The sequence below is a fragment of the Anser anser genome (genome assembly GCF_964211835.1).
Source record: "Anser anser genome assembly, chromosome: 1".
Taxonomy (NCBI): domain Eukaryota; kingdom Metazoa; phylum Chordata; class Aves; order Anseriformes; family Anatidae; genus Anser; species Anser anser.
This window is the reverse complement of record NC_139720.1, coordinates 96166268-96181281: the sequence shown is the minus strand read 5'-3', so window position 1 is coordinate 96181281 and position 15014 is coordinate 96166268.

Here is a 15014-nt window from a genome sequence, read left to right as displayed (position 1 = left end):
CACCCAAAAATCAGACCATGTGTCTGAGAGTGTTGTCCAAACACTGCTTGAACTCCGGCAGGCTCAGTGCCGTGACCACTGCCCTGGGGAGCCTGTCCCAGTGCCCGACCACCCTCTGGGTGCAGAACCTTTCCCTAACCCCCAGCCTGACCCTCCCCTGTCCCAGCTCCATGCCGTTCCCTCGGGTCCTGTCGCTGTCCCCAGAGAGCAGAGCTCAGCGCCTGCCCCTCTGCTCCCCCCGTGAGGGAGCTGCAGGCCGCCATGAGGCCTCCCCTCAGCCTGCTCTGCTCTGAACAAACCAAGTTATTTCAGCCGCTCCTCATACATTTTCCCCTCTATACCCCTCACCATCTTTGTAGCCCTCCTTTGGACACTCTCTAACAGTTTTATGTCATTCTTATATTGTGGTACTCAGAACTGCACGCAGTGCTCGAGGTGAGGCCACACCAGCGCAGAGCAGAGCAGGACAGTCCCTTCCCTCAGCCAGCTGGCAGTGCTGTGCCTGATGCACCCCAGGGTAGGGTTGGCCCTCCTGGCGGCCAGGGCACACTGCTGGCTTATATTCAGCATGCTATCAGCCAGCACTCTCAAATCCCTTTCTGAGAGGCTGCTCCCCAGCCTCTCATCCCCCAGTCTGAACACATAGCCCAGGTTGCCCTGTCCCAGATGCAGAATCTAGCACTTGCTCTTGTATTATCAGTGATTTAGATGCAATAAAAAGTTAGGCTAAGGAAATCATGCTATAAAAATGCTTCCCATCATCAGTGAAGATTACAGTATCAGTAAAAAGATATTTTTTCTAATGTTCAGATGAGCAAGACAGACATAAGGTTATGAGGTATCTATCAGGGCTTGCAGACATGCCTTCTTTCAGATTTCTCTCAGTTATGAGATTGCAAACCTGATAGCACTGTTGGAATCAGAGTTCCTACTTAAAGCAAAGCAAAAGAGCAGAATTCCTCCTACATACTACATGGAAAAATAACCACTTTCTCCATTTGACCAATGCTTAAATATATTACTTTCATGGCTATGAGCTGAGCTGGACTAGAAAGACTGAACCACCCTAATCTGTCCAGGAGATGATCCTGCAGAAAGCGTCCCTGTCAGCCCCACACATTACTCTGCCTGGAGGGAAGGACATTTACGGCACTCTGCTGTGACACACTCCACATTCTGTCAGGCTGCTAGAACATACGAAATAACACCACAGACAGGAGGCATGAATAAAGCATGACGGGAAACTGGCAGGAGAAACAGCAAAGACAATTTCCTGTGAGAAATGAGATATGTCAGCTTCTTTACCCAATAAGTGCTATGCAGCACCAGGGGTGGACTACAGTAGTCAGATAATATGTTCTGCAACGTTACTCCTTCCTTTCCCCATGGGATTGACTTCATATGTACCTGACGTTGCTGAGTTGAGGGCCAGCATAGAACAGTACATTGGATGTGGGCAGAAAATACCTCAACCATTTTCTCACTCTCTTCTTCATGACCTATGTTTTATTTCTTCTCCTTTCCCAAAAGAATATATTAAGGAATTTGATATTTATCTCAATATGTTGTATTTCCTTCCATTTTTTAAGGGAACAGGGGGAAACAAGATACGCGGTATACTGAAAAACCCCCTTGAAATGCTTCCCTACAATAGAGAATTCAGAAATATGGCACTGAATGTTGTCATTTGATCAGACATCCCAGGAATCCTGGAAATGTTGCTCTAAATACAAACCACCAATTCTACTGGACGACTAAGAGAAGGAAGTTGAGGAGCAATTGTTAACTAGATTTTAACCTCACTCAAGGCTAATAATGGATTATGTTTACTATTGTCATTTGAGGATAAAATAAATGTGAAATGTTGAAATATATACCAAGTATATTTCTTGACATACAGATTGCTATGGAGTATGATATTCAGAACATACTGAAATATACCAATAAATCACCATAAGGGGAGAGAGATACAGTTTTATCTCTGTTGAGGCAAGGGAGTGTTCACTATATTGCCAAGATAAAAAAATAACACTCCACAAAATAGATATTTGCACATTCAAGGAAATAAAATCATGATTATTTTAAATTAGGGCAATTGGTCTTGTCACCTTCTGAAGAATGAGAAGAGACTGAGGAAGTCAGGAAAAAATTCTGTCTGCCACTATACTGTGGGATCCCTGTGCTGGCTGAGGACAAGAAATTTAAAGGGCAGAGGTGTCACAGAGCAACAAGAGTCAGCTGCTCCCCAAGGGACAGGGAGACAGAAGGACAGTGAGGCTGGCAGAGCAAAAGCCACGGCTCATCCCACACTACCTGAGTGAGGTGAGCAGAGCAATCCTGGGGACAGTAGCCAAGAGTCCAGATCATCAAGTTCACAGTGATAAGTCTGGTCCAAGGTCATGCTAGAAAGTCAATCCATAAGCCAAGGTAAGATGAGATCAAGGTAACCGGGGTCAGACACAGCCCAGTAAGCATCACGCATATTCACGGTGACAACACAGGTCAAGCTGTGAAATCAGCCCATAGTGAGGCAGGGGCATGACCAAGTTAGAGACTGGCATTCCCACACCACAGCTCAAGCAGGAAGCAAAGGCCCCTACCGGGGTTTGAATGGGGCTCCTGGGCCTATGGGCAGAGAGTGGAATTGGAAGCTCAGGTGAGGCTAGTCAGGGCTAGTAAGGCCTGTTAGTGCTCCCTGCCAGTAGGAACCTAACCACTGTACAGGGCAAACTAACTGCAAAGGGGTGAGCTTCATTAAGTCTATCCAGAAGTCTGGTTCTGTTGCTGCATCTAGATTTACAACAAATGCAGTCCCTATTGGGGACTGTAGTGTAAGCATGTCTACAGAGCAGGGAAGAGAGTAGATGATGTGAGTCCTGCATCACTGCAGTATCCATAAAATTGATCGCTTCTTGTAGGACTGTAAAACAGGTTGCATGTCACTCATAACTTCCACTGAGCAAAAGCACCTTGGTCTGGAGGGCTGTGCTTAAACTGAACATAATGTTTCATCTACAGTTTGCTTGTATCCAGACCTTCATTCACAACCAAAATTAGTTCTTGCATGTACTGGTTTGTCCTTCACTGTGGATAACAATGAGCTTGGAGAGAGCCCTACACATCTCTGTGCAGAAGGAATTCAAAATCTACAACTTCTAGTCTGACCAACAGTGCAAAAGGACCACCTAGCTGGCATGATTTCAGTGATGGGGGACTGTCCAGTGCCAAATCTGCAGGATGAAGTTGCAAATATTCACAATGCAGCCAGTGTCACTATGGAAAAATAAGTAGGGCCTGCCTAATCTTCACTTACTACTATCTGTCTTCCACCAAAAGGCTGGACAGCCCTTGCTAATTTTTACTGCATGTGATATTTCCACTCATGCATACTAACTTTTTCCTATTAAGTAATTTGCTTAACATCTGTGCATCAGAAGGTTATCTTAAACTGCATCAAAATTTGTTCATTTCATATGTTGCTGATAGTGTCATCAGAATGGAACATGTTATGAGACAGGACAAGCACAAACAACCCTCTAAACCAGTGAATCTCAAGTTTTGCAAGGGGGTAGCCCATTACACCCAGACAAATGCATAATTATGGAACTTCTATGAAACTTCTATGAATACAATATCACAGTAAAAGCTGTGCCTCAGAGATGGACTTGAAAACCACATAGCTTTTCAGTGTATGTGTCTGAGAGTATCTTTGCAAGAGAAAGAAAAATGTATGGGAAGAACTTGAATGTGAAATGTTGAGAGCCCATGAAAAGCAATGTAAGATTATGTGTAAAATAGGTATTGGTAAGGCTTTTCCACCTTCTCACTTTCTGTGATGTATCAGCAGCCCACTGTGCACCATTTGAGGAGCTTCACTGTCTAGTTATCATAACTTCATGCATTTTACTCCAGACGAATAGTTTTGGTTCTTTTCAGGATCGCTGGACTGAGTAGAGCAAGAAATTACAGATAGAGAGACAAATGTAGCATCAGGATTGCTCATATTCACTGTCACATGGGCTACCAACCACCTGAGCAAGCAAATCCCTTACTACTCCATAGAACTGGGAAAACACATGGCCCATTTGTACACACTGCTTTGAGAGCAACTGCAAACTTAGTCTACTGTCGTCTTTGAGAACAGGGAGTTAAATCACAGCTGTCAAGTACTTCCAAGGTAATACAAGTACATCCTTACAGGGAACTCAGTTCTGCTTATTTCATGTTTCATGCCATGGGAGCAAGCAGCAATTTTCATCATGTTAGTTTTCTTTTTCCATTTAATGAGGATTTTTTTTTCTGTTTATCTTGTTGTCAAATATGTAGAAGAATTATATTACATTTCTTAGACAAAGATGAATATTTGCAGGAGTCTTAAATGCAGCAGTCTAAATAAAATAAAACTTTTTGATTGAAATATTTTTAAATAAACCTAAAATAATGATGGCCAATCATTATGCTATACCTAGTCAAGTAATTACATTCAATAAAAAATCATACAGTAGTGCAGACTTTCTCCTAAAGTTTCACAGAAAGTAGACCTTCAAAAATACTTTTAAAAATACAAATCCCACTCCCTTGAACAAATTAAATCTTTTACTTTGGCCTGAATAACATGTTTCATTCCATCCTAAAATGTATTTCTGAAAGAGAGAAGTATCATCTTGTTTGACCACAAGGTGAAAATGAAAGCGCAATTAGAGTGTTTTCTGTATTTTTAATCTATTGAAGTTACGCAGAGGTCAAATGTACATTATCAAAATTGTCTAGTCTTACAGACTGGACAATGAGAAAAACAAATAGGACTATCTGACACTATGTTTTGAGACATCTGGGAAAGAGTTAAAACAACGATTCAGTTCGCTGTGAATTCTAAATAAACCTGTGGGGTAGAATGGAGAAAAACAGACAGTGTTCTCCACAGGAGGAAATATAACACCAATCTTTTAGATCTTACTGCCAGAGTAGCTGAAAAAGTAGGGTGGAATATAAGTAGATACAGTGGTAGAACCATGCAACACATATGAGGTATTCCTTGTAAAGTCACTTCTGTTCTTTCTGTATTTTTGGCAAAACAGGACCTTGTGACATGTTTACGAGTACAGAAACCAAGCCAGGGAGAAATGAAGGCTGGTAGGTTTGCAGAAGAATTATTCTCACAGATGGTATGGATGGCCCACTCTATCAGGTAAAAAGTCCATGCTGAATGTGGATAGCAATGCAGGAAATCTTAGTTACTTCAGCTGTCTGATGGATAGTTATTTTCAAAGTGGTCACATGATTTGAGTTCTCAGATAATTATTTTTACACATAAAGACAATACCAGTGAAAAGATCTGGGATATATGTAGGGTGCAGAACCTGGGCTGAACACCACATTGCAGTGTTCTCCATTGCCTTTCTTAGTTTGTTCTGAACATTAATGCAGATCCTTCTGTATTTAGATGTAGATTTTGATTCTCACAGAAATCAAATATTAATCTATGCTAAAAAGCCTCTGTGATTCAAGGCATTAACTGTATATGCCACTTTATATTCTAGACAGTAGTATTGAACCAAGTCACTGCAGAGAGAATTAGGAAACTTCAGCTATTCTAAATAATGACATAAACAGTATATGCATCCCAACCTACCTTGAAAACAAGCAGAATATTTAATCACAGAAGATTTAATCTAAAGTTGTACTCAGTTTAATCGGTGATTTGAATCACAACAATATATCAACAAAATGATTTTTTGGGAAGAGAACTGCTGTACTTCTGCTGCACCCTTACTGACAAAAGTAACACATTCATTAGTAAGTGTTAGAATGTATAGCTTTTATCAGGGTAAACAGCTGCTCTTTTCAGTTTCAGACATAATTTGCTATCATAATCAAAGAGCACAAGGTTTCAAAAACAATCCCAAAGTGGGAAGCTTTTGTCTCATCAAAATTGAAGTTGCAGTATTTCCTGGATTTTAGTGCTGTTTCATTCTACGTAAGGATTTTAGCATTTTCATCCTAAATAGCTGCAGCAGCAGTTTCTAAAGAAAGAACAGAGCTGTGTGAGAAAACATGTCATTGCTAGTGCACAAATTACTATTTTTGAGCTTTTAACTCACTCCTTCTTTTTTGTTGCTGCTCAGAGAAGCTTGCCCAGCACTGGAGAGATGCAAATTTCAACTCACCACTTATATTCACCGGTATGTAGTTTAGAAAATCTGACCTGATTAAAACATAAAAAGCCAATTTTATTGTAACTACCAGAATTTTTCCATCTTGTTCTTTTCTTCACTGGAAGTGTTCTCAGTATTGCCAAGTTCCCAAATTAAGTGATGTTTATAGTACTTCTGCCTCAGCTTCTGGAACCACACAGTTCTTTAAAATGTCATATTCTAGCCATTATTGTTACAGAGCAAAAACACCTAAGCAAATGCATTTCTTTTGTAGTCATATGATTTGTGGCCAATGGGTTAAGAAATGATTCAGGACTGGCAGAACTTTCTCTTCCAGATTCATACAGATGATGTACCCCTGTGCTCTTAGCCCTATATTGCTAACAGCCGTAGGCTGTTATTTCCCCATGCCAGACAGGCCTTGTTTGTTCCGGTCTAAGGAGCATGGCTGATTCCTAGTCACATATCTGTATCAGAAAAAAAAAAATTAACTCTCTAGTTTAGCAAGTCTGCTTACATAAAAGAAGCCCACTTGTTGTGGATTTCCAGTACATGCATTCGCATCACTACATAAGCATTATATGCATACAACACATGTAGCCCGGGGAGTTGAGCTTCTCTGCTGACACAAGCCATTTTAAAAATTCACTTCTAAAAAGAAAAGAACCAGAATTAATCAGTGGCAAAGCTGGAAAAGACAGATTTACTTCCTGCCTGTCCGATCCCCCCAGATCAAGTCTCTTCCCTTTCTCAGAAAGTGTAAAGAACGGCACATCAAAATCAGGAAATTCCATCCTACAAACTAAAAACATTGAGATTATCAAGAAAAATCATTCAATAAATAAATAAACTGGTCTTTCTGGAGTTACAACAGAGACTCATTTAGATTCTGCACATCTTAATTAAACCAATTATAACTGAATTATTTTATGCCTAACACAACTGTTGCGGATTAGACTTGGCTAACTAATAAACGCCCACCCAGCTCACTTAGTCCCCTCAGCCTGTGTGGGACAAGGGGAGAAACTGGGAAGAACAAGAATGAGAAATCTCATGGGTCAAGACAGAAAAAAGGAGACTGCATACCAATTAGCATCATGGGCAAGACAGACTTGACTTGGGCAAAAATAATTTATTATCAATTAAAGGAACCATTTAATTACTTATTTGTGTAGTGGGAAACAAGAAGACAGACATTGAAAGAACAGCTTTCCTCCCCACTTTTCCTATGCTCAACTTCATTCCCAATGCCTCTGCCTCCCACAGAGGCCCAGGGGGAAGTGAGGTTACAGTCAGTACCCAGCAATTCCTCTCTGCTGCATTTTGGACCCAGCTGGAGCTGGCTGTGTATGGCACAGGAAAGCCCCTGGCCTCTTCTCACAGAGGCCACCCCTGTAGCACCCCCACTACCAAACCTTGCCACTTACACCCAGTATTGAAACCTAAGGAAAATTCCGAGTGGGGGGGAACTCCTCAAATGCTAAATATTTTTCAAGCAGACCACAATTTTAAGTATGAAGTATAAATTGTGTCCTTTTTCTGAAAGAGTAGGTGACACAGGAGCTGATCATATTAGAGGTAAAAGAAGGCACAGACATTATCTGCATAATACTTCTGAATAATATATCTCAATAATGTAAGGTTTCCAGACCTCCCAGATCTGTGGTTGATGCCTGAATATGAAGATACTCATTTCAGTGTGACCTGGATCACAGCATAGATCCTTTGCTAGGAAAATCCTCTTTCATGGAATAACATTTTCTTCAGAAAGTAAGATGTACTCTGCTGGAACAGAGACAATGGCTACTGTTCTCTGTCTTGGTTTCTAGGGGGTTACTTTTACCTGCACCCTTGAGAAGGAGACACCCAGAGATGAGGTGAGGAAAAGCATGGGGCAAGATTCAGTAATAATATCGTAATTCAGGTCTTTCATAGCCTTGAGGAAATCTTGAGTTTCTTATTATTTTTCAATTCAGTCTCCCTTTCCCACTATAGCTCTCTGTCTTTCACTGGAAAAATGAAGAATAGTGCAGGGTAAAAACCTAAAGCTGACAACACATAACTTCCCTTAATTATGTACAGATTAGGTTCATCACTGGTATACAATTTACTAGGGTGTTAAAGAAGAGTGAATAGGTATGAATAAAGAGTGTTTCAAATGTCACATGTAGCCTGTTTTTCATCTCAATAGAGGTACTGCTAGTACTCATTCTCACCTGAGAAAACCCAGGCTAGAAAAGTAGAGCACTTTTCTAAGAAGGCTGCTAGCTTTTAACCTGATGACATCAAGACATGGTAATCATTGCTTCCTATGGTACTTTGTTCAAACACTTGGTCATGTTCACTGTTAAAAATACATGCCTGATTTACAGTTTAAATTTGACTTGCTGTAACTTGGTGGGTGTTGCATCTTTTTCAGTCAGTGAAAAGGTTCTTTACCACCTGCACTTTTCCCTTGTGCATGTTTCCCACATATTTGCACATTGAGATCAGATCACATTTTAATCTCCTGTATTTCCATTTATATGGTTCTTTATACGCTGTTATAGCTATCTAACTAAAGGATTAGAGCTTCCAGAAAGGCATTTCTTATTTGAGGGTATGGAAGTGTACAAGCCAAAATAACCTGTCAGTTTATTTCAGAGTTTGCTTCAAACCTTAGGCAAAAATTCCACTAAAACCGATGAATTTGTTCCTGTATAGCTTGAGAAGTTTGGCCTTTTCAGGATGAGAAATATCAATGAATGCTCTTGGTTAATTCGATGGTGGTGATCCTATAAAAAAGGGTTTTCTTTCCCATTTCTAGTCCCACCACTCTACCAAATTCCAGAAGGCTGCACTTGAGACTGTTGGCAAACAGGCACACAGTACAACTATGCCCCAGTTACAGCTATTAGCTGCTGACATTAATGCAGTGTCACAGTACCTACAATTCTGTCTTGGTGCCCTGCTCTGCGCACTGTGGCTCACCATGTGCTCCACTCATCCTCTCTTGTCTCTCACCTCAATATCCCAGCTTTTGACTTGGGATGCCATCTCTCCCTCTCTCTCTTTCATCTTGTTCTGTGGCAATCATTCCAAATGGCAAACCTGAGTCTTGCTAACTGTCTGTGGCAGTAGAGCTGTCTTTGGCAAGCTCTCTTGATGCATCTAGGGGAAGTGCAAGACTGAAAAACAATCGGCACTTTTTGGTCACCTTTCCCCGCTTTATCTTTGTGGCCACTGATCTCATCTCTCTCACAGAGACTACAGCTTCAGATTAACATGCCAGAATCTACCAGGCCATGGCATTTGGCTCTCTCTTCAATCTGTTGATCTCTGACCTATGTTTCTCTTACTACAACCTCCAACACTAGCCCTTCTGCAGCCGGAGGGAGATAAAAGAACACATGCCTGCCCTCAGTTTTCCTGTGTTAAGAAGTTAAGAACCTAAATATTGTTCACACTTAGGGTATGTGGATTTCTAGATTCCAAAGCAGGTTTTAATAAAGTGGTTTGCAAATTAAAGAGCAGTAGGAAAACTACCTGTGAGAAATCCAGAAATCGCCTCTTACGTTTTTCTCACCTAAGGAACAGAAAACATCAAGCGTCATTCTCCCCATGATCACACCTTTAATCAAAGACTCCCCACACTGCAACCACATGACTGTAATATTTACTTTTCATCACTCTGTCCACCACAGGATTACACAGAAACTCATATCCTGTCAGCATGCAGGATTTCCTTAAAAAGAAGGCTATCTGGTGACAGCAGCCTCATTTGCCTGAGGGTAGGATTGTCATCATGGCACCCACCACACTTCCCTATGAAACAGGTGACTGTTGCCATCCTTATTTAGCAGATGAAAACCAAGGCACAGACAGAACGCGAATCTCAGCAGCTGCACTAAATGAAAAAAAACCCACACTGTAGCGGTTTGACCAACTTGCCCTTCAGACATGCCTCACCTCTCAAAAAGCTCTTAGTTCTAAAGGGGGCTCTTACTGTGGCAAAAGGTTGTGGCAGACAAACAAAACATCTTGCTGTACCAAAACCTCTTCAGACAAGAGGCAACTCCACAAGCTCATCAGAGGCCTGCAATTTTAGCGACATCGAGGATGAAGCCCTCTGATTCAAACAAATAATCAGAGAGGAAAAATGAAAATTGAAGGTGAAGTGAAATGTAGTCTGGGAAAAAAAAAACACACACACACACAGTTTTTGGAAGGGTAGAGGGATTAGAAGCCAAGCTTGGTTAGCTAATAATTATTATTAGGACTAGAAATTAGTTTCTGTTTCCCTTTATAATGCAATAATGGCAGGATGCTTGACCACTTCTCATACCAACTTCAAGCTAAGAAAATGAAGTAACTTCATTCACTGCATAAATGGGCTATGTACCTCTCTACCTACCAGCTATTGCTGAAATAAGAAAATACCCTGGAAATGTCTCCATATCCTGTTCCTTCCACCAAACCAAGGATTTCAGCACTTTAAGGAATCAGAGAAGTGAAACGTCTTCCTATTGAGAAAGCAGAGCCTTAATTACTTATTTCAGTGCAACGTCTTGCAAGATTTGCCTCCCGACCAAAGCAAAGAAGGGCTGACTCCAACACTTCGGAACTCCAGCACGGAGGGGAGCTAGGTCTCATCTGCAAGTTCCCACTCCTTCCCTCTCACCAAACATCTGTCTCAGCTCATCCGGTGCTCTGAGTCACTTCCTCCCCACTTTTCATCATACGCCCTCAGCGCACTTCTCCAAGTAAGCCCAGTATTTTTGCACAATCTGGAGCATGGTTCAAGGGAAGCCTTGCTGGGAGGTGGGCTAGAACATAAACACAGCGTATCACAGGGTGAAACTCCTAAGTTTTGTGGCCAACGCAGGAGCTCAGAGCAGGGCAACATCACGCGTTTTAGTGATGTTAAGGCTGATTTCGAAAGAGCCACACCATTTCATACCAGCAGAAACTGTACCTTCCACATATGTTAGTGACTCCAGAACTAGCTCCAAGTAAGCCGATACGCCATCACATTGTACTGGGTGGAAACGTTCATCCCCACAGGGCAGCAGTTAGGTGCACAAACAGGCTGCTATGCCCTGGCTAGGTGCCGTGCTGTGCTGTTCTGAGCATACCACTGCCATTTCTGAAGCTAGCTGAAAGCCAGCTAGGGGAGCTTTGCACTCTCAGCAACTGCACAGCATGGGCATGGCCTGCAGAAGGTTTTGAGGCAGGAATCCAAGGAGGCATGGGGAGCAGAATTTCAGACTAGGCTGCAGGGAAGTGTTTAGTGCATTTAGCCTCCCACACAACACCCCCACAGGTATACTTTGAAACATGGGTAGAATTTTATTTACCTACATGTGTATAAATGGCGCACAACAGCTCTGAACCCAAAGTCAGGTCCTCCTGTTTCAGTCTTCTATTAAATGCAAGCTTCCCTGAAGGGAGAGGGACTCTGCGAATGTGGGCTTCACCTCAGGCTTACCTACCCTCCAGCAGGAGTTAGGTGAAAGAAACCGTGTTCTCATCAGGACTTTCAGGTGTGTGGGTGTTTCCAGGAATAAACAACATTCAACCACAGAACAACCAGGAAGCGGCTTTATAAGCATATCATGTCACTTCAGTGCTGCAAAGTTCGTAAATTTTATCTCCAGAGCCAGCCTACCATGTTGTGCCATTCTGCTAGAGGACTTGCCATGTGATGGGCTAGGAAATGTCCGCTGTGCCCTGTCCTTCACAGCATGCTGAAAGCAAGAGCTGAAATTACAGAGCCTGCAATTGCAAGCATTCATACAATCATATTTTGGGCAGACCTGTCAGTCATATTCCAGGTAGACTGGATGAACTCTATTACAGTTCTGAACTGAAACACTAGGAGGAACAGCCAGTCACAATAAAGTGCATTTGCAAGGTAGATGTAGGAGAAGTTTTGCATCTGCCCACACAAGAAGTGAGGCTATCCAATCCTTTTGCTTTCTCTATCACGTAACCCCATATGCGAAATTAGTGTATTTTGTTACAAAGGATGCAAATAAAACTTATGAAATTATTTTTCCTTCACTGTAAATGTAACAAGATCTTGGCTCTAAGATCATCACAAGGCAGGAAATTCACTTACAAGTGTGACGCACACCACTATCTCTGAAAGAATTAAAGTGTTTTAATGCCCTATACATCGGGCAAAACCATTACATAATGTAATCCATCCTTAATTCCACTTACCTGCCACATTCCCAGACAAGATCATTTTATTTCATTACTAGGGTGTGCACTTACTCTGTGAGTAAAACACATCTCTCAGTAGCACAGAGAATCACACTTTTCCAGAACCACTCTCAGCTCCAGAAATAATTGGATTTTCTCATATATGTGCAGCCTGTAGTGCCATGTGAATGGTCCCAAGATTTAGGGTCCTCAGCTGACACAGAAGGAGACACAGTAGGGAGAATTCTCATGTGGACAAAATCATGGCAGCTCTGTGAGAAGTCAACAGACCCAGGCTGGGTTATGAGTTTATACCAGCTGAGGTTCCGGCACACTGCTATTTATGTCATCATTGGAAATGAAGTTCCTGAAAAAAAATAATTTCTGTCTGCACCTTGGTAGTTAAAACCCAGCTTTATACTCCTGCACTTCTTATTGAACAAGTTATTAGCATGGAATCTGCTGTCAGCAAGGACTTTAAGGCTGAGTAAAACCACTTCAAACAGAGCAGATCACAGACTGTGCCTTTGTCAAATAATATCTGATGACATTATGATAATTAACATAAAATGGGTCTGCAATCACCCACACTGAAAACCACAGGCAAAGCCCAGATCTGTGCTCTCTGTACACAGAAGACAGGGAAAGTTCAGACTCCAGAAAGACTGCAATGGCTTTGGGTTTTCTCTGCTGCTGTGTAGAAATGTGCACTCACTGGAAGTGCCTTTAATTGCACCTTGTTGGCAACTTCTTCTTCTTCAACTATGTCTCAGGCTTCAAGCTCAGCTCTCATGATCAGTTTATCCCTCTCTTTCTCCTCATTTCCATCAAATGCACACCACATTTCTGACTGATGCAGCCAGCAAACCCCAACATCTTTCCCCTGCCTCCATGCATTATTTCTCCATCTAGGTCATCCTCTGTCAAAATCTGGCCTTTCTCAGGGTCAGTTCCTCTGTCATGGGATCCTGGTTCCCAATGTGTAACTGAGACGACAGGAAGAAGAAATAAAAATTCACTACTTCTTGTGGTAAATTCATGTTTTCAGTAATGTCCCGCCACAGACTGCATGTCTCGCTTCCTAAATTCCATTGTCTGTAGTAGTATTTTCAAAAAGGTAAAAAGAGGCACTGTGGCAGTATTTCCCATTCTCAGGCATCCTCAGATTTCTGTCCTACCTTCTTATATGAGCCCCCTGCTTTTTCCTGGACACCCAGGCTTCAAGTCGAAAGTTGCTCACAAGGCTTCTTAATAACATCTTAAATGACATTTGCCTAGCAAAAGAATCCCGCTGTCCAGTTTCTGGTTCTGAAGGAATTCCTGTAGAAATGTCAGACACCTGTAATTCTGACAATTTAAAGTAGCATTTTTATTATTAGCAAGATAGCTAACTCTCTTCTTAAATCTCTTCTACCCCATTGCATCTTTCATTTTTCAAGTCTCTCAGTTCATGCAGCAATCATCCAGTCTGCCAAATCTGCACATTTATACCAACTTAGTTTCATTTGGCCTTTGCGTCAAGTTTGAGCACCATTTCTTACACATCCAAGGCCTCATACTGCTTACACGTTGCCTAATTCTTTCCTTTACACAAACACTTCTTCCTCTCCATCTCCTTGTCTAAAATATACCTATGTTATCTATTCACATGCATCACTAACTCCTAGATCAACGGTAATTACTCAAAAAATAAACCAGAGTGTTGCTGTGGATAGCACATTGAAAACCTCAGAATACTGCTGAGAAGCATCAAAACATTAAACTGAACTTAAAAATCAAGTGGGACAAAGGTACAGTACTCCTCGCCACACAAAACTGCAGTCAATAATAAGACTCTAGGACCAAGAAGATTAAATTTCTTTCTGTCTTGCCTGATTTTCTTTATATGTTCCTTATCAGTCTTTTTGCTTATTCACATGAGACCTTAATTCACACTCCTTTGCTCCAGTGAACATTAATGCAGACCATTTCTGAACACTAGTCTGATCCAACAAAATTACCAGAACATCAGACTACCGTCATCACTGCAGCCTGTCGATGTCCAAATGTGCTGTGCTGTGCTGTCCTAGCTCATGAACACCTCAATTTCTTGTTGACTTTGATCTGTTTTCTGTCTTTACTGTTTTTGTCTCTGTCCTTGGTGGTAATTATTCTGATTTGCAGCTTTCAACAGCTGGAACCTTCTCTACTGCTGGCCCACAGAATTGTGCCAGGGAAGTGCTGTGGCTTAAGAAAGGAAAAGAAAGCTCTGAATCTGAAAAGACTAAAGTGAGGAAGTGGAGAAACAGGTACAGTGCTAACAACAACAACAACAACAAACTAACAACAAAAAACTAACAACAAAACCCAAAAACCACAGTATCCTGAAGAAAAAAGTTGTAATTGAAAGATGTGGGCCAGCTTGATTTTCTATGATTTCTGCTGAAAAGTATGTAAAATAGTATTTCTTTTCTCTCACTCAGTCTCTCCTCCCAGGGTCTGGAAAGCCTTGTTGTTCAAGGTGGAAACAAAGCTGACAGTAGCTCCTGAAGGGAGAAATCCTTAAGACAGGAGGAAGGATTTTTCTTTGAGGTAGTGACAAAGAAGTGCTGAAGATGCAGAATAGCAGTAGTGGCAAGGATGAAGAAAAAGTTTCTCTCTAGCGCCACAAAATGAAGATTTTCTTTTTGATAT